The sequence below is a fragment of the Eleutherodactylus coqui genome, chromosome 8 (assembly GCF_035609145.1).
Source record: "Eleutherodactylus coqui strain aEleCoq1 chromosome 8, aEleCoq1.hap1, whole genome shotgun sequence".
Lineage (NCBI taxonomy): Eukaryota > Metazoa > Chordata > Amphibia > Anura > Eleutherodactylidae > Eleutherodactylus > Eleutherodactylus coqui.
The window spans coordinates 39,309,356-39,330,027 of NC_089844.1; the positions used below are offsets into that span (position 1 = coordinate 39,309,356).

The 20,672-nt window shown below is 47.1% G+C and overlaps 1 protein-coding gene across 4 annotated transcripts in view; it reads right to left on the reverse strand.

The window, feature by feature from the left end:
• Positions 1-17,743, reverse strand: part of LOC136576334 (gap junction gamma-1 protein-like) — a 28,319-nt gene extending 10,576 nt beyond the window's left edge. Inside the window, exons 1-2 of one of the 4 annotated variants that reach the window (XM_066575532.1) lie at positions 17,641-17,735; positions 6,430-6,534 (exon numbers count right to left, since the gene is read on the reverse strand). The gene's annotated coding sequence lies outside the window, so the exon portion shown is untranslated. Of the gene's footprint in view, positions 1-6,429; positions 6,535-8,712; positions 8,784-17,640 lie in introns of those variants that run through there. The other 3 variants (XM_066575534.1, XM_066575533.1, XM_066575535.1) reach the window with 3 other exon arrangements.
• Between the last annotated feature and the right edge of the window lie 2,929 nt (positions 17,744-20,672).

Sequence of the window (20,672 nt, forward strand, 5' to 3'; positions counted from 1 at the left end):
CAAGCAGCTATTGTGAGATAAACTTTTGGAAACAGTCACAAGTTTCATATCACGATGGAAGGGGGAAGCAGCACAGAGGTCTACAGGTACAGCGGGGAGTTGTTGGATCTGCCACAGGAAGGCTGCCCCAAGTTCTGCATCGCTATACATACAATGCCGTTGAAGAAAAGTCTTCACCCCCTTTCAGTTTTTTCCTCCACATTTTGTTATGTTCTGGTTTTGTGCAAATTAAGAAGTTTTGGAAGCTTTCCCATCATTTTATTCTCAGTACCCCAAAGAAATCTTTGTAAACGTTTTCAAAAATGAAAAACTACCATTTTGCACTGACAAGTATTCCCACCCTGTACGCAGCACTTGGGTGAAGCCCCTGTGGCAGTGATTATGGCCTCCAGTCTTCTTGGATGATGCCACAAGGTTTGCACTCCTGGATTTGGGGTTTTCTGCCATTCTTCCCTGCAGATCCTCTCCGGCTCTGTCAGGTTGGATGGGGGCCGTCTGTGGAGCCATTATCAGGTCTCTCCAGAGATGTTCCATTCAGTACAAGTCCGGGCTCTAGCGGGCCTCTGAAGGACATTCTCAGAGTTGTCCCTATAAGCCCCCCCCCCCCCCTGCGTTATGCCCAGTCAACTTAATTTACCACAGGCGACTCCAATCAAGGTGCAAAAACATCTCAAAGATGATTCTGCAAATGGGAAGGAAGACTTTCCAAAGGCATTGTACAAGATGAATCTTATGATATGGGGCTGGTGGGTGGCTGAAGACACTTACCACATTTTGTTAGGGCATCTTGAGAGTTCTGTCCTCATTTTAAAAGGTTTAGTTGCCCAACCTTGAAGACTTGGCCCGGATGACATTGCTCCACTTTTCTCCTTGCTCACCCTCTAATGTTACATCCAAGATGGAAAAAATATATTTTTCGAGAAGTTGGAACTTCAGTTGGAACTAAAGCCTAATAAAAATCGTTGCAAGCTAATATCCGGTATACAGCCAGAACTAAAGAGGGCAAAAGAAAAAAAGTGGAGTAAAACGGTGTTCACCTACCCCCAACATTCCCCAGGTTTAGGACAAAAGGGTCTCAATTGTGTGGAACTACCTGCCGGGCCTTAAGTATTGCACAACGGGGGCCGAGGCTTGTACTATAGAGATTCCACAACTGAGACAAAGTCTGCCTCAAGAAAAATGTTCTATATAGAAAAAAAAAAAACAGCAGAAAGCATCAGGAAAGTAGAGGGTGTATATGAGGGGATTATCCCACCTGGGTCCTATGAAAGCCAAAGTCACCACAGAGGTAGAGGGGGAAGAAGAATGGGGTGGGGCAGCAATCCTTCCATTTGCTTGGAGGGAACACAGTCAATGTCCTCTAATTATAATCACAAGAGCCTGTTATCTTGCTAATAACTGATTACACCAAGGTGCTGGACAGGGTCACAGCTGGCTACTGGGAGGGTGGAAACAAAAAAAAAGTCAGCTCCATGCAATGAAAGTGGTCATACTTTTCCCAATACAGGGCATCCACAAGCGCGCACACATTCATCAAGTCTTGGGTAACAGGATGCAGGGAGTAACATCACTTTTTGCAGCAATTTTTGCAAGATTGTGACAAACCACCAGTTTTGCAAAACCCTGTAGCTGGCCATGTTTGAATAGACATGTAAATGGCAATCAGTCTTTGACTAGTCCTAGCCATCGCTGGTCACACCCCATCCAGTCTATACACCAGAAAAATCTCTCCAAGTATGTGTCAGACATGTAGCCGTTCACCACATACTCCGTAAAAGTTTACTGTGTGGTATACTTTTTCCCTCCAAGGGACGCCGGTACGCCAATGACCTACCAATTGAAAACTTGTCTGGTAGAAGTCTATGGAGACATCCTGCGGTTACACTGGACGCAGTGTAACCAGTATCGGGCGGGTGGGCTACATAGCACATTTTCCCATGACGTAACCTTAGCTTTTAAGATCACTTTAAGTAAAAGGACCCTGGACAATTTCTAACAGCGGTGGGTCTTCTGCCCATTCGAGGAATGGGGTATACACCCCCCCCCCCCCCCCCCCCCCCCGATGTTGCTGGAGCTACTGCTTGACCCCCAACAAAAAAAAAATTTAAACATTCTTGGTGTTTTTGATCATCTTACAGCCATTACTTCGGTAACAGTAGATCACACTTAAAGGAGATGTCCCGAGGCAGCAAGTGGGTCTATACACTTCTGCATGGCCATAATAATGCACTTTGTAATGTACATTGTGCATTAATTATGAGCCATACAGAAGTTATAAAAAGTTTTATACTTACCTGCTCCGTTGCTGGCGTCCTCGTCTCCATGGTGCCGACTAATTTTCGCCCTCCGATGGCCAAATTAGCCGCGCTTGCGCAGTCCAGGTCTTCTGCTCTTCTCTATGGGGCTCCGTGTAGCTCCGTGTAGCTCCGCCCCGTCACGTGCCGATTCCAGCCAATCAGGAGGCTGGAATCGGCAATGGACCGCACAGAAGCCCTGCGGTCCATGAAGATAGAGGATCCCGGCGGCCATCTTCAGCAGGTGAGTATGAAGACGCCGGACCGCCGGGATTCAGGTAAGCGCTGTGCGGGTGGTTTTTTTTAACCCCTGCATCGGGGTTGTCTCGCGCCGAACGGGGGGGGGGTTTAAAAAAAAAAAAACCCGTTTCGGCGCGGGACATCTCCTTTAAGCCGATAACAGTAGAGCCGCACTCAACAGGAAGCGCCTTCAGGGGATCCCGTTTCACGTATTTTGAGAAGATGAATACTTGCAGCCTCGGGGCACAGAAAAAAAAAAAAGTTGAAGAGACCAGAACAAAAGTGCAAGAATGCGGTAGGGGGCAGGCTACAGGTGGGGGTGTACTGGAGGTTAGAGGTGACATGTGGGAGAATTTAAGAAAGGGGATTAGATTACAAAAACACAAAGCCAACATTCATGACCAACTATAGTCCAGAGAGAACCAAGTTCCCCATGCACTTTGTACCCAAGAGCTAGCTATTTAAAATGTTCTTGAACATCTGTAATAAGCATCTCCAAGTGGTCCTGCTTCTCAGGGATCTCAGCCAAGACTACAAACAGAAGAACACGAGCAAGAGTCCTTGCAATAGACAGACCGGACCTGGAAGCCAGGAGTAAGGGCTACTTCACCCCAGCGGGAGGGGGGGGGGGGGGGGGGGGCGGCTGTTTTCCTGCTCCAATCCCTGGACAGACTGATCTGTCTTCTGATGAAACTGAATGGACCCCACTGCCCATCCTCGGGTCTGTTCAGCATTGTAACGGACAATAGTGCAGCATGTAGCACTATTTCAATTTTTTTTTAAACAGAAATTAGCAGAGATTCCAAGTAGAACCTCCGACACCAATGAGGACCAAACCGCTAAAGTGGCACAACACAAGGAGTAGTCCCTTTAGAACTGCCACTTTTCAAATGCCCCATAATGAACGCCCCATAATGCCTGCCCTACTTGGGAATCCATAACAGCTAGCAGTGTCTTTTACAACAAGCAAGTTGCCCTGCAGTGCCAGTCAAGTGCCACCGATACCCTATAGACCTCTGTTGCAGGGAGGAGCCCAACATAACTAGTTTCATATGACGCCCATTTCGTGCGTCACATGGTATTCGTTTTACAGGAATAATTTGTAGGGAAAGTGTTCTGAAATCTTGTATGCCCCATCACCCAAAAAGGACACTCTTGGCCACAACAGGCCTATTATATTCTAGAGACATGCTCAGTGTATCACATGCCCGCTGGCATCTCTTTTTTTTTTACTTCGTTTTATTTGTCACAAACGTTTGTACGGTACAGAAAGGAAAGGAGAACGGTTAATGAGAATAAGTCATTCAACATGTGTAGCTGGTAAATTAATGAACACCACAAAGAGAACATCAGATCTATGGTTAATGAGAAAATCAAGCAGTTGCAATAAGAGATTCCCTTCCTTAGGCCGACTGCAGACATGCGGAAATTCTGCGGCGGGATTTCCCACGGAATTCCCGCCCGTGGAAGCTGCCATAAGATTGGGTTAGCAAACGCAATTCTAGCCAGTTGGCCGCGATTTGGCCATGCAAAATATTGCACGGCAAACAAATTGCAGCATGCTCTATTTCCCCGGCCGCCAGCTCCACTCTGCGCATGCACCGGCTGCCCAGCTGCCGGCACATGAAAGAACCAGGGCCGCGGGAGCAGGCGAGTGACACGCTGCTCTCCGCAGATGCTCGAGTCGGATCCCACTGCAAGAATTCTCGCAGCCGGATCCGACCCGACCGTTTACAGGCGGCCTTAGGGTTCCTTCCCACGGACGGATTTCCGCCGCGTTGCCCGCAGCTATTAGGTGCTATTGAACCTAATAGCTCAATACTCACGGTGTGGAATTTAACACCGTGAAATCACCAGTCCTCACCAGCAGCATGCTCTATTTGCCGCGGGTGTATGCACGGACGACTTCCATTGCAGTCAATGGAAGCCGTCTGTCACGCTATCTTCCGCTGTAGCACTGCGGAAGATAGCGTGAAACCGCTTCCCCGCCCACCGCGTCATGTGACGATGTCAGCGTGTCATGATGCGGCCGGCGCGTCAAAGCGTCATGCGGGACGGAAGACTCCAGATCCGGAAGTATTGGGGTCTCTGGGGGGCGCCGTGACGGGCTCCGGCCGTGGGAAGAAGGCCTTAACCTGTATCTTCTGGTTTTATCATGGTGTTTACAGAGAAGGGATTAACCTCTATATTATGTATCGTATTTTAGGATGGATGTTAACTTAGAATAAACCCCAGGATAAACAAGTTTTAAAGTTTAAAGTAAGTGATCGTGTTTGCTTATGTTAAGGCTCATCAGAGATCATATATTTTGTGCCAGCTGGCATTTCTAAGGGCACGTTCATGAGTCCTAGGATGTTTTGCAAAAATGTGACAAGACTGGCAAAAAAAAAAAAAAAGTGCAACAACGTGAATAAACCCTTAAAGTCCTTTTTTTCCCCCCACTGTCATTTTATTGGGCCTGAGCATTCCTCAGAGCGCTGGGTAGCCGGAGGGACCAGCGATCAGTCGATGAACAAGCAAATGCTCGATCGTCCACCGACGGGCTCGCTGATCGGCAGTACATCTCCCTTGTAACGTGGCAATCTATAGCCGGCCGTGGGGACAAACTGCCCTATCAGTAATTGTTCGTCGCCAGAAAAGAATTCTTGTGTACAAGAAAAAAAGTGAAGTGAGCGCTCAACGACAAGAATGTCAATCCGAGCTCGTTAAAGGGGCCGTGAATTTGACCCATATAATAGAACCCTTATACAAGGCCCGGTCCTACCGACGGACGCCCTTTACCCAATAACCCAGTAAGAAGCCGCACTACAAAGAAACCTCTCATTGTAAAGAACAATGAACAACGGGAGATTCTGACCTGTCTGTGACCGGCTCTGCCCCACAAGAGGGCCGACAAAACGCCAGACATTTAGGGATAGGAAATAAACTGTAAGCTTGGACCCGAGCCCATTAGTCTGAAGACAGAGATTACATTGTACGAGCCTCGCAACACGACCAGGAAATCCAGGTTATATGAACACGTACCCATCCGAAGCGCAAGAGGGTAACGCAAATGGAGAGAACAGCTAACTGTCTATATGAACTACAGACCCGGCCGGCTAGACCAAGTTCAGCCGATCGGACCAAGTCTTATGTAAAATTTCTACCGGATCGGCAGTTATTGTGACCGCTACTGTCCAACAATCGATGGGGGGAAAAAAGACTTCATGCTAATAACGTATTGACAGATTTATCAACAGTGTTGCGGAGCAAAGCTGCAGCACTTGCCTTAAGCAACCAATGAGGTTGCTGCTTTCCTTTTCCACGACTGTAACCGAAAAATGAAAGCCAAAATCTGATTGTTATGGGTTACTTCTCTACATTTACACTGCACTCGTTTTGCCAAGTCTTCCCTAATATGTGTAAAGCCAGGATAAAGGACCCCATTTGATTATGGGGTGACTAAGGGTACATTTATGCCACGGAAATTGATGTGGAATCTGTGCCAATTCCACAACAAATCCATATACCATTGCTTTCACTAGGAATCGGCCCTGAAGTCTATATGGAGCGCCGCACCACCCCGCCCCCCTTCCCTGCGTGGATTTCAAGTTAGCGTCCGTAATAAAGTCAAGGCATGTCACTTCTTGTTGTGAATTCTGTGCCTTTTCTCGAGGGATTTGCACATGAAAAGTGTGGATCGCTAGCCCTACACCTGCCTAGTTGCAGCAGAATTACGCAGCTCTACCACGGTTTTTAAAGGCGGAATCCATGCAGAAAAATAAACGTTGGATTCTGCCATGTGAAGATACCTTTAGACATCAGAGACCCCTACTAAACCTTAGAATCAAGACTACAATCAAGGGCCACTTCCATCACTCCTCCCCCAGTATATACACAAGTGAACTAGTATTACCTGTTAGTTATTCCCTTCTGTCTGAATCTCCCGGCCTCTTACTCCTCAGACGGTCATGTGATCACTATGAAGATGGTCCAAGGGAGCTGCATGGCATGGAAGTAACTGGAATACAGAGAAGAGACCTCCAGAGTGACAGTCAATCAGGTAAGGAGGGCTGATTAAAAAAAAATAATAAGTTTTCACCTGAGTGGTATGTTTGCACCCCTCTGAGGGCAGTACAAGGTAGTGCCAGTCACACTGATTACAGTAATACATCTGCTGTGTGGATCTGTGCAGTAGTGTGAAGAAACTTGCATTAGCAGTAGCAGCACATGCATGGAGGACTACTATAAGTAGTCCTGGACATTAAGTCACCTCCATCCTGCCCTCCAGTCACTGATTGACTACTGTCTGCCTATTACTGTGCATAGAGAGGGCCTTCAATCATTGGCTGGATGGTGGGGTGGGTGTGGTCAGCCTGCAGCTCATGAATATGCAGGACTAGTTCTGTGTCTGGCTGCTAAACTTTTACAGGCCAAATATTCTTTTTTTTTAAATAAAATTCGGCCACTTTTTGTAACACAAAGTAGTAAAATTTAGGTCACTGAAAATAAAAAAAATTGAAGTAACGATCCCATTTGGGAACATTGGCATGGAGAAGTTTTTAAATGAAAGCTTCTCCTGAACTATTGCACAGCAGACACATCACTGCAATCAGTGCGCCAGGCACTACTTTATGGTGCTCTCAGTGAGGGCTGCCTGACTATGGCGGCATCAACGGAAATCTGTCCTGTGACTGCAGCGTTCAGATGACTCTCCCTAAAAGTCAACAAAACAAACTTACCGTTTGCACTTTCCAAGGCGTAAAACCGTGACGTGAAAACGTGTATAAATATTGATGTATAAACAGCCTAAGGCCGGGCTCACACCGCCGAACGCGGAAAGCGCCGCAGGGCTCCGGCAGCATTTAACAGCTCTGAACCCGCCTGTGACCCAGTGTACGGCGGCGAAGTTGTACTGCGCATGACCGTATACTCCCGCACGGGGTTATACGCAGTACACCAGGTCATTTTTTGAGTTTATATTTCCCGCGCCATTGCTTAGCGATGACGCGTATATCGGAAGCCCATACACAATGCAATTACGCATGGGTGCGTGTATATACCCGACAATGGACTCCGCGCTTTTACACACAGCAAAATAGAACATGCTGCGTTCTATTTAGCGCAACTGTATAAGGCAATGTAGTTGATGACCTGCGAGTGCATAGAGCCTACGTAATACGCAATTCCAATAGCACGGCCATATGTCAAGTATGGCGCTGCGCAAAGAAAAGATAGATCCGAGGCAGCCCCCCCCCCCGGTGTAGGAATGGGTGCAGGCCAGAGATCAGACCGCCAGCCAGCTATAGTATATCCCAGCATCTGCTCTGCGGGGATGCCGCCTTCATCCACAGCTCCTCACTACTGCCTGCCACAAGTTCATGCCAAAGACCAACGTCACAGCGCCCCCAAAGATACCAAGTGTTGGCCCGCAGCACATGCAACCACGCTTTTGCTTGCCCTTTATGCCAACCCCCTTTTACACCATGTCCAACCCCAATGCAAAGACCATTTTACCCCCAGTTTGTACCAGGATTAACCCCAATGCAGCCACCTTCTTGTAACTCACTTGTTACCCCCACTCAGCAAGCCTCCTGCACCCTCTTTTGCGCTCCGCTTGCTCCCCATTTTGCACAGTTTGCCCTATTCCTAACCTCCGTGCAGCCATCCTCTGGCATCCTGGTGGCCCCATGCCCAATCCCTTCTGGACATGCTTTAGCATCGCTTCTGCTTGTTCCCTCTGTGCAGCTGTTTAGACCCTGCTTGCCACCACTTCTGCACCACACTTGGACTTCGTGCAGCCAACCACTTGCCTCATGTCTAGTCCCCAGTGAGCAGCCACCCTTTTAACCCCTGCAATGCCAAAGTCCCAACCCCCCTCATACACAGCCACCCTCTTGCCCCCATGCCTAGGCCCCTGTGCACAGCCACCCTCTTGCCCCCATGCCTCAGTCCCTGTGCACAGCCACCCAAATTGCCGCCATACACAGCCACCCTCTTGCCCCTCGTGCATAGCCACCCAAACTGCCCCCACGCCTAAGCCCCTGTGCACAGCCACCCTCTTGCCTCGCGCCTAAACCCCTGTGCGCAGCCACCCTCTTGCCCCCATGCCTAAGCCCCTCGTGCGCAGCCACTCTTGACACAGTACTTGCCCGCTCCAGTCAGACTTTGCCCCGTGCATTAGCGCTCCAGCACTGACCTCTCTCTTCAGGATCTCCCGCGCAGAGCGGCGCAATCTTCTCCCCGGACTGTGAGTGCGACAAGAGCGCCAAATCAGCGCCCAAGACAAAGACGGCAGCGGCAGCCCGGGAGCGCACGCTTTATGGGCGGGGCCAGCGGGTGAAGGGTCTCCCCTCCAACCAGGTTTAGGATTTGGGAAGGTCTAGACAAAGAGCAGACACCCTCCCCCTGCACTGCCTGCATCAGTACAACTACTGGAGAACTACAAAACCCAGCATGCCCATGAGGATGACCAAGGTTTAGGACTACCTGGATAGATATGTGCACACCTCCACCTGCAAGCAGCGATCACATGACTGTTTAGAGGGCAAGACTGACATTTTTACGTGTTTTGGACACTTTTTACGTCAAAGAGATTTCTTGAGAAAGCGTCAAAAAATGCATCAAATTTATTAAAGATTTACGCCATTTTCTGGAGCAAATTATTGCAGTGTTAATAGCAGCCACGACCCGGCGAATCCCGAGCGCGGGCTCCAGTTTACTAAGTAGAACCAATTTACGCAATTCTTCCAATTATGTATAGAGAGAAGGGAAGAGGCAATATGTGAATGGGAATTAGTAAACGATGGCGGCTGCGGTGAAACCGCCCAATGAGACACCGGGCAATGATACAAAACAGCAAAATAAAATAAATATATATTGCTGAGAGTACAAAAAACAGTGAAAAGTGAAAAATAACTCAAATATTATGGGGGGGGTGGGGCTGATAAATATGTCCGTGTGCACCAATCACTATTGACGTGCTCATATTGTGGTGGCTGACCGAAATCTGCGTAAATGGTGGCAAAAAGGCAGATTTTTTAATTTTGGGTATTCACAAAATATGTGCTAAAACCCCCAAATATTCGCAGCCTGTAAATAACCGTACGCACGCGGTCGAGAAATACAACTAATACAGAACGTCTGGTTGTATATATGGATGTGGAAATAGCGCCAGCATGTGCCCTGCGCTTGTAAAGCGTCTTGACCGCCGTTACATTTTTACAGTTTGCAGTCCGTGGTTGTGAGCTAATATTTCACAAAAATGCGCCACATTTATAAAGCCGATGCGATACTTTCTAAACCCGTTCAGATGAGTCACATGGTTTGGAAAACGTGCGGCAAATTCACGTAAGGCAACAAAATAACACGTGGTTAAATATTTGAACTATATTTAAGAAGGGGAAATTTCAAAGTTTTTGATACATTTTTGAAAAAAATCCTTAAAAAAAAATAACTCCAAGCGTTAAAAATGGAAGACGGCTCCTAATTTTGTCAGGGAAATAGTTAATCGGTCGTGTATATCACCTCCCCCCTGGCTATTACTTGTCTGCTTCTCCCCTTTATTCTCTCCAGGCCCTCCTCCCCCTGCTAACAATCCCTCCTAGTTTTCCACAGCAGCCCCCCTCCCACTCTACACCCCTCTGTCACTTCTGTGGGCCTCCAGACCTGAAATCTAAGACCTGCTTAGAAAGACATGGGGGGCATAAAGTCTTATAGACCCGGACGTTCTGGGTGAACAAAGGGTTAAGTCGCACTTGGTGAACTCTATTGATCGGGATGCGGAGGTGGGCTGCGATGCATCTAATAACGTTGGTTGTTTTGCGGTGGGATGCGCACACGCGACTCTCGTAGTCAGCGGCGATATCGCACTACCATCTACCTTCAGCCCAAAATGTGATAATATTGCCAAAGAGCGCCAGCCTGATCTGTATCCTCTCTGTCAGACACACCCACTGCAGGAGCCTTTAAGGGACTTTTCACACGGGACGGAATTATGTCCAAGGCGAAATCTGCAGGTTTATAGCCATTTTCGATTCCGCATCAAAATCTGTAGGTAGCCTGCGTATCAGACCATGATCGCACGGGGCAGATTTGCCGTCCACATGGGAAATCCACGGTATGTACAGTCACAGCAGAGTGGATGAGCTTTACATAATCGTGTCCACGTACAGAAAAATCTGCACAAAATCCGCGCAGCAATCGACCCGCGAAGCAGATTTGGGATCCGCAGCGTGTCAATTATTGCGCAAAAATGTGGTCGGATTTACTGTGGATTTCTGCCGTAGACATCAATGAAAGGCTGAAATCTGCAGTTAATTCGCACCAAATTTGCAACCGCTGCTGCGGATTTTGCACAACAAAATTTCGCAACTAAAATTACGCAGATAAAATCATCAACAAATCCGCAACAATCACCACAATCTTCTCCATCAGATGTAGTGCACTTCAAAAGGCTGCAGATTTTCTGCATCGATAATCTCCCGAAAATCCGCGGCTAACCGCCATGTGTGATCATAGTCTAACGGTGCGGTACGTTCACATGTACCAAAGCGCGCAAATCTGTGTCAAAATCTCAACCATTTGATGCGGAGACTTGCAGAGGTTCATCCCCTCAGTTGAAGGTGTAAAGTCTGTTGCGGATCTGCATCAAAATTCACAAATTCACACGGGCGAGCGCGAGAAACCCGGCCCAATACCGCGCTTCTCAATGTGTGTTTTACCCATGGATGCGAGGTGTTTTTCATGCAAACACTTGCGCTCCTCAGGCGCTTGTTTCACGAACGTCGGAGGATCGCAAGTGTTTTCCATAGATTTAATGGGAACAATCACATCACACTCGCAGGCACATCGCATGGTTGTCCCATCGTTTGACTGACTCGTTGAGAACAACGGGCGAGACGCCCCGAGGAATGCGAAAAATAGGACACGCGGCATCGCTGTGAGGGGAAAAAAAATCACTCATGTGTGATGACTCCAATCCAAAGAAAGTGTGCAGAAATCTCATCCGCGCTGCGGGGAAAATTGGCGTCATAAATTGGCCGGATTTTAAATTCACTACATGTCAATTTGCGTTGCAGATTTCAGAGCGCTCTGCCAAATGAGGGTGGAATCAGCACTAAAATCCGCGTGTAACACATAAGGATTTTGGCGCGGGTATGTACAAAAATCTATTCTGGATTTTCTGCTTCGGAAATTTGGGTCAAAAAACTGCACTAAAACCTGCAGGTGTGATTTCTACCTTACAGTGATGGACAGCGAGTATTATGGCGGCACGCGTCGCACCAGTGCGCCTGTATATCAATGTGAGAAGACTGATTCCGCGAGAGCGCGATGTGAAGGATACCAGCTTCACCGGAATGTGAAACACTTCACGATTACTAAGTAGAAACGTTCTTTGTCTCCACGGCAACGAAGTCTGGATGGTAAAACAAATAAGGAACACGCCTAATAACGAATGAGAATCCTGCCCCGCTAATTACACGTCGCGTCTACCCACAAACGCCGTCACAGCCCAGACAAAGCACGCTTGTCTTCAGTGATGGGAAAAACGTTGTATAGGGCGCTTTCACACGTTGTGGAAGTGCCGTGGATTAGTTGTGGAATTTCCGCCACGGATCCGCAGCGAAACTGCATGTTAGGGCTCCCTCCAACAAGCATATGCGCAAATGGACACGCTTCAGCGCAATGTATTTCCGTATGAACAAGGTTGATTTACACGTGTCTGCACAGTCTACTGTACTTTATTGCGCACGTAACACCGCCTGCCTGATTTAAAGTACGCCCGTGTGAAGGAGCCCTGAGAGTTACGGCACAGTTAGGCTAATTTCACACAGGCAAGTGCGATATCGGTCTGTGAAACTCGGCCCGGTATCACGCTCGCCAACATGCGATGACCCTGCGGATGCGAGCTGTTTTCCTGTAAACATGCCTCGCAGCACTTCAGTGAAGTAGCGATCGTCCACCGCGTCGGAGGATCGTGGAGTGTTTCCCATTGCTTTCAATGGAAGGCATTGTATCACACTCGCGTGCACCACGCACGCCGTGCGCTGCTTTGCCAGCCCCAGTGAAAACAATGGGTGATGCGAAGGAGCAGCCAAAGATGGGACATGCAGTAATTTGTGTAAGACCCCATTCAAAAGAATGGGGTTGATGTTCGTACGAGATTTGTGCGTCTCGGAACGCACAAATCTCATGCGATTTTCTCGGCCGTATGAAAGCGGACTTAGAGCAGAAATTCACTTTCATAGTAAACGCTTCCACTGCGGTCCTCCTGCAGCGTTTCCGCAGCGTGTGAACTCGCCCTCAGTCGAGTATCAGATGAGTGTAAGGTCGGCTTCACATGGGCATATTTGCGCACGCAATACGCAGAGAATAGAACCCATGGATTTCAATGAGTTCCTTCACATTTCGGTTATATTCCCGCCTTTTCGATTGTGCAAAAAGAAATACATGCTCTATATTTCTGCGTATCTGCGCACCGAAGTTCCCCAGGGAAGTCAGTGGGGGAATGCGCTAATGCACGTACAATACGCAAGGAGATGCGTGGAGCACTGCGTAATTCATCTGGAAAAAGAAGGCATCCGGAACTAATTAGCCATTTTAATCGTTGCGTCTTGTTTGCCCCACGCAAAAAAAAGTACAGTAAAATACATCGATGTGCGCGCAAAAATCATAGTTCGTTCCGAAAAAAAAGGTAGCACTCAGGCGTGCGCAAATGTGCTTACTCCCGTGTGAAGCCGGCCTAGTAGTGATGAATGTCCCAGCCCGACTGTGGGTCTGCTGACCCAAACTCACAGCATCACAGCCCATAAAATGGACGGACATCTTGGCCTGACCGCAGGTCTATTGAACTGAACACCTTTGTGTCCGTAATATCCTTGTGTGAAACCGGCCTTAATGGCGCTCTACCACAACTGACGTTTAATACCAATTCATAGGTCTGGGCTCACTCACACAGCAGTACTGTATATGGTCTGCGTATCACACGTGTATTATTTTACCACAGGATATCCTATTTTGGCACGTAATACACACCAATATAGGATATGGGAATTTAACAAACATAGCGCATGCGTATCTGCTGTGATATGCGTATTACATGCGTGAAAAATATGCACGTACTACGGAGGCCTCATATGTTTGTGCGGGCGGGCCCTCTAATCAGTGTGGGCCTCATTGGTGAGACCCCAAAGCAATCCTACAAATGGGGATCCCGTGTCCCCTCTCCTTCCTCACTGCAGGCTCACCGCCCCTGCACTAAGGAGGAGATGGTCGCTCACGCACGGTGCCGCTCTAGTCATCTTCAATGTGAGTGTTGGAAGTAGCCGAGTACAAGCGCTCAGCTGTTTCCGGCAGACCCATTGAAATGAATGGTGCGGTACAGCACATATGGAACTGCCACTGCTTTCAGTCTCCATGTCACTGCAGGTGGGTGCCGCGAGCCCTCAGTGATGAGAAGAGCGGGGCATGGGACCCCTGTTCTTGTGGTACAAGTCCTTTAGTGCACATGGCGGGCCACAGAAAAGTAGGCCGGCACCACACTCTTATGAAAAATGTCTCTATGAAGATCTGTCCCTGTTGCCCATAGCAACCAATCACAGCACAGCTTTCATTTTACCTCAGCTGTATGAGAAATGAAAGCTGCGCTGTGATTGGTTGTTATGGGCAACATTTTTTTTTTCATTTCTTACAGTGCTGAGGTAAAATCAAAGCTTTGTTATGATTGGTTGCTAAGGGCAACCAAGGCAGATTTTCTTTCAGCCAGCTTCCATAACAGTGGGGTACCAGGCTAATTTTCTGTGGTAGTTCAAGATATACCCAGCTTTCCCATCCCCCTGAATCTCAGACCTGGCTAGTTATGCAGAGGCGAATAAATATAAGACTAAATATAAGAATAAATATCCGCTTCTCAGTTATATCCATATGTGAAAGGCTCAGGTCAGCCACTGTGGTGGTCCCAGCTCTCCCAGACCCCTGAATGGCAAACCTGCTTAGTTATGCAGTTACCAGTGATGGTAAGCCCTCGCCACATCCTATATTACTGTAACTGCCCCTACGTTATATCCGTTTGTAGGAAAGTGCAGAGACAATCGATGTGCAACTCTCTCAGCTTTCCCAGGTCCCGATATGGCAACTCTGTCTAGTTAAAGGAGTTGTCTGGGACTTCTGTGATCTGTCTTCTATTGATGATCTGTTCTCAGGATAGGTTATGAATAGATAATCGTGGGGGTCTCCCGCTTGGCGTCCCTGTCAGCACGGACAGCGCAGGAAGTAGTGTAGCGGTATGGGTTGGTATTGCAGGCACGGCTCCCACCGACTATGGGAAAGTTGGTTGTCACCCAGCTTTCCAACGAGCAGAAATAATTGAGTGCACACGGGCGTATTTGCGAGCGTTCAGGCGCATGCAAAATTCGTGTGCACAATACGCAGATAATACAAGCCATTGAGTTCATTCACGTTTCCTTTTTTTGGGCAAGAAAAAAATAGAAGAAGCTCAATTTTGTGCACATTTGCGCACTACAGGTCCCCATAGAAGTCAATGGGAGGCGCGCAAATGCATATAACGCTGCGCAATTTCTTGAAAAGAAGAACAAATCCGGAATTTATTAGGCTAAATAGCCATTTAAACTGGTGCCTAGTTGTGACCCGTGCGCAAAATACCATACAAAGTAGAGTAAAATATGCCGATACACGCACATAAGAGCCTCGTCCATAGTGCGAATACGTTGCGCCGAAGCGTGCGCATTTGCGGATACGGCTGTGTGAAATTTCCCTAAAGGTGTTTTAGGCGGAAAGTTATCATGCCACAAATTGTGCAAACAAGCGAACGTGAAGGATAATCAATCGGTCTAAATGTGCGCCAGCGACAAACAATCATCATTCACTTTTCATTCGTTGTTCGTTTTCTGGAGGCATATAAAAGATTGTTCGCTCATTCACTTATTGTTCGGTTTGAACGGCGCTCCTTCAGTAGTTCTCATTCACTTATACAGCGAATGTGACCAACTGAACGATTTCTCCTTTGAAGGAGACAACAATGTATCTGCCTGCCTAAACAAGATGCCGAGAGCGAACGAACTAGCGGTAACGTCATTCGCTTGTTCGCTCATTCCAACAATAAATCAACTCGTCTCGAAGTACCCTGCGGTTATAGATCTGCGAAGCATTGCGGATCATTTACCAATCCACGTACTGCAAAGTGGTGCAACTCTATTGAATCAAGTGCCGTTATGGCGTAACTCGGTGCTCATTCCCATCTACCATAAACTGGTACATAAACCAGACTCACCATTCATCATCCTCCATGAAAAGTAATCATCACTGCCCCTCCCCCTCCGCCTTTGTCAAAATGAACCACCCCCAAATTCTTGTCTCCACAGGTATCAAGCATCCCCCACCCCCACCGCCGCTGCATGGCGCTTTAAATGTCCCTTTGTTATGCAATGTGCATTCTTCTCCGGATATGAAGAAATTCACACAGACACACAAAAAAAAATTCCATTACAGAAAAACTTTGTTAAACAAAAATAACTTTTCCTTGTTGATTTTTGCAGCGCCCCTCCTTCCCCCCATTAGTAATAATTTCCTTTCGGAAAAAGTAAGTCAGAGCTTTAGAAATCCTGTTCTGGCAGAGAATATTCTAAAAACTCCAAACTACTAACTTTATCCAAATATTTGCCGCCCCGGCAAAAAGAAGAAAAAATGACAGTTTCCATGAGTGAATCATATGGGACGAGACACGCAATCCTGGACGCACGCACTTCCTTCCGAGATTTCTTTGAACAGAGAGAGCATTGGGGGGACTGGAAAGCAGATTTTGGGAGCTTTGGTCACCAGCGAGGTCACATTGATAAGGTTTTTGTTTTGCTGCATATACGTATTTAACGTGTTGTTAACGTTTGTAACACCCACACAACAATATCACAGAGAATGACCCCCAAATTCACCATCCTTACACCTTGAACCCATATGATTAATTATACACTTAGACTGTACTCCTTAAAGGTAAAGCTTGGTCCCCCCAACATCACAATTTTGATCCGCTCCCCCAACAGCCACCTTGATCCGTAAAACCAAAGCAAACAGTTTGATACGGAACGATTACAATTTCAAAAGTCTTCGAACGCGCAAAAGAGAACGATAATCGTTCAATGTAAACACGATAAATGGTAATCTGTACGCTCATCGTCTGTCATTCATTCTATGCAGGCGTATACATCATCGTTCAGTCGCTACGTGTTCGCATTCCCTGGCATAGTCGCCTGAAAGTCCACCGATCAAGTGACGAAAAAATGTAAAAGATTATCTCATGGCATTTTAAGGCTATGTTCACACGGGGTGGAAGTTGATGTAAGGTATACGCAGCGCAAATTTCGCTTAAAAATCCGCAAATTTTGCCGCTGATTTTAACACAGATTTTGGTGCAGAATTCACCCCCTCATTAGAAGAGGCACGAAAAAATTTGACGCTATAATTAAAATGCTACGGATTTAAAATCCACACCGCATGTCAATTTCAGCGCGGTTTTCATGCGGCAGTTTTACGCAGTCTGTAGATGAGATGTAGAAAATCTTCTCCACTGCTACAACTGTCAACGCCGCATGGAAAATCCATGGCAAATCCGCCCGTGTGGTCATGGCCTCAAGCAAGAATCTCTGTCATTGTTCACTCCTTCCAACAATTACTCGCTCCATGTGTAAAAGGACCCTTAAAAGACGCAGATTCCGACTTGGTTAACCCCGTAATTATCAGGATGCCGGCCACAGAGGGATTTTTTGCTGGGAGAGTCACCGAGAAAAGTAAACTTTCCACATGGTAGCATGTTAAAAAATCTTCTCCTCACCGCCCCCCTTCCATATTTCCTCTCCCAATTCCCAAAGCACTGATACATAACAAAGATCCCCTCCCCCCCAAAAAAGTTTAAGACCACCATACGTAAAGTTGTATCAAACTAAAAAGTTTGCTCTCCCTCTCCCTGTTAACTGGCTCTTGTGTAACAATTCGCACTGCGGCCAGATCTGCTACTTTGTGAGCTGTCCCATAGACTTTACAAGGCAAATCCAGATGTTAGCCCACCAAGACCCTACAAAGCCCCTACAGAGAGTGATGGAAGGAGCAGACTTACCTTATTAACGTGGCACCCCGCTGGACCCTTCTCTGGTGTCAGCACAGTCAGTCTACTGAAGAAAGTTTACACAGACTTGAGTATGATGTGCTCTGAAGTTTAGGATTGGGAGAATTAGGATGGGGCTAAACCTGGAGCCCCTCCTCCCTGCAGCCGCCTGGCCGTCCCCCAATCCCACCCACCCTGAGACTCACTCCAGACTCACTCCTTTATCATTTCTTCCTCCGCAAGACACAGTTCTCATCTTTCTCTTCTTCCAAGAACAAGTATTTTTTCCAAGAATTATATTCAACCCCGATAACGGTTTCTGGGAAAGCTGGGTGACAACCAACACGGACAGGTGTCATTATAGCCTTCAGGGTTTCCCTAGAACACTGGTCTCCAACCTGCGGCTGCCAGCCAATGCTGGGGGTTGTAGTTTTGCATCTGCTACAAAGCCGCAGTTTGGACAAGAACAAAGGAGAACAATCAGAGATTAGTTTGGGGGAAGAGCAGCAGCAATGTCAGGAAATAAAGGAGTAGTAGATGGTAGGAACAAACTTCCAGCAAAGGTGGTTGAAAATTCAAGCATTGCTGGGATAAGCATGTATCTATCCCAAGGAAGAAACAAAATAAGGGCAGACTATATGGGCATGTGGTCTTTTTTGTTTCTGTGGAGACTTGCACCCTGCCGAATATCAAACCTGCCTGATGATGCAGAAAAAGGGAAAGTTTTTAGGCTTAAAGGGGTTGTCCCGCGAAACAAAGTGGGGTTATACACTTCTGTATGGCCATATTAATGCACTTTGTAATGTACATCGTGCATTAATTATGAGCCATACAGAAGTTATTCACTTACCTGCTCCGTTGCTAGCGTCCTCGTCTCCATGGTGCCGTCTAATTTTCAGCGTCTAATCGCCCGATTAGACGCGCTTGCGCAGTCCGGTCTTCTCCCTTCTGAATGGGGCCGCTCGTGCCAGAGAGCTGCTCCTCGTAGCTCCGCCCCGTCACGTGTGCCGATTCCAGCCAATCAGGAGGCTGGAATCGGCAATGGACCGCACAGAAGACCTGCGGTCCACCGAGGGTGAAGATCCCGGCGGCCATCTTCGCAAGGTAAGTAAGAAGTCACCAGAGCGCGGGGATTCGGGTAAGTACTATCCGTTTTTTCTTTAAACCCCTGCATCGGGTTTATCTCGCGCCGAACGGGGGGGCTATTAAAAAAAAACAAAAAATGTTTCGGTGCGGGACAACCCCTTTAACCTCAAAGTTTGCCATTGAGGAGCCTTGGAAAGTTGAGTAATTGTCCCGAATTACTGTCAAAGTTTTTGCCAGGAGAAGCTGAGTGACAACCTCTGATGACTACAACAGCGGCCAATCTAGTTGTCATCCAGCTATCCAGGGAACAGATACACCTGAAAGGTAGCAGAGTAAGGATCTTTTTAGATGAACCGATTATCATGTCATGTCACCACCAGCTCGTCCGCTCTCGGCAGCCTGTTTATACAGGCAGATACATCGTGGACAAGAATCATTCTGAATCGTTCAGTCTTTCACATTCGCTGTAATACGTGCCTGAGACGGACTGAACGAGCGCGGTTTGAACCGAACGATAAGTGAACGGGCCAACAATAGTTTTTATGCCTGTATAAAATGAATGACGGACAAAAAGTGAACGATTACGTTCGTCATTTGGATGTTGGCTCGGGTTTTTTGACCGAACGATTATCATTCGCTGATAGCACTAGGCAACGCAATTTTTGTGTCTAAGAAAAGTGTATTTGTTCCTGTTAGCTTATTGTAAAATAGAATGGAAAATAACTTTCATTTAGAAAAAAGTTTGCTTTTGTGGTCAGGACATCGATCATTAAAAATATACCATCTTGAATTTCTAATGTTTCAAGGACGTACACAGTGAGAAAAGAAATGACTTACAATCATGAGCCAAAGTCCTTATACAATGCAGAGTATACAGTTCAATATTAATGAAGATGTCTGGTTCTTTTCGAACGACGATCGTGTACTTGGTCACTTTCACATACCGGCCCCCAGATGTAGTCGTCCATCGTATTCTCGTTGTATTGTCCTTGATAGCGACTCTCAAACTGCTGCATATCTTGGTGGAACCTTTCTCCTTGTTCCTCGGAGTATGCTCCCATGTTGATGAGAATCCAGGATATGAACCTTGAGCGACATCCTGCAGTGGGTATTTCTTCACCATCGTTTCCATCAACTCCACATAGTTGTCTGCTTTGTGATTTCCCCTGAACCACTGTAACAAAACTGTCCCAAGCTGCTTTCTGTACTTCCGTGAGCTGTCAGGAAATTTCGGACGATCTATGATCCTCTTGATTTGTGGTCCCACAAAGATGCCAGCTTTTACCTTGGCCGTAGTCGGCTTCGGGAAGAAGTTTAGTAGATGTTTCATCACTGTAGATTCTTTATCTAGAGCTGTGACAAACGGTTCCATAAGCCCGAGTTTCATGTGAAGAGGTGGCATCAGAATCATCTTAGGATCTACTAGGGGTTCCCACTTGACGTTACTTCGTCCAACAGTGAAGTCAACACGTTCAGGCCAGTCTCGTCGATGGCAGTGTTCAGTTTTGGCTCTGCTACCCCAAAGACAAAGATAGCAAGAAAACTTTGTGAAACCACTTTGAAGACCCTTTAGGAAAACAACCATCTTGAAGTTTCCAATTACCTTTCAACCATATTGATCGTACTTCAGAACTTGCAACAGGAATTTGCCACTACTGTATTCCTCCTTGAGATGTGTAGAGTGAGCCGCTGGAAGGGATGGAAGTTGATTTCCATTGTGGAGTAGAACTGCTTTCAGGCTCTTGGAAGAACTGTTGATTAAAAGGCGCCAATCCTGTGTGTTACAAGGTATCCCAATTTCACTGAATAGTAAATGGCAGTAACAGAGTCCATCTTGAAGGGTAAAGAAGGTAGAAAACATTTGATGACGTTTTCTTTGACTTGAAACTTGCACGTTATCATCCAGTAAGTTCCACTGTTTCAGCCTGGATGTCAGAAGTTCTGCAGTAGCTTTTGTA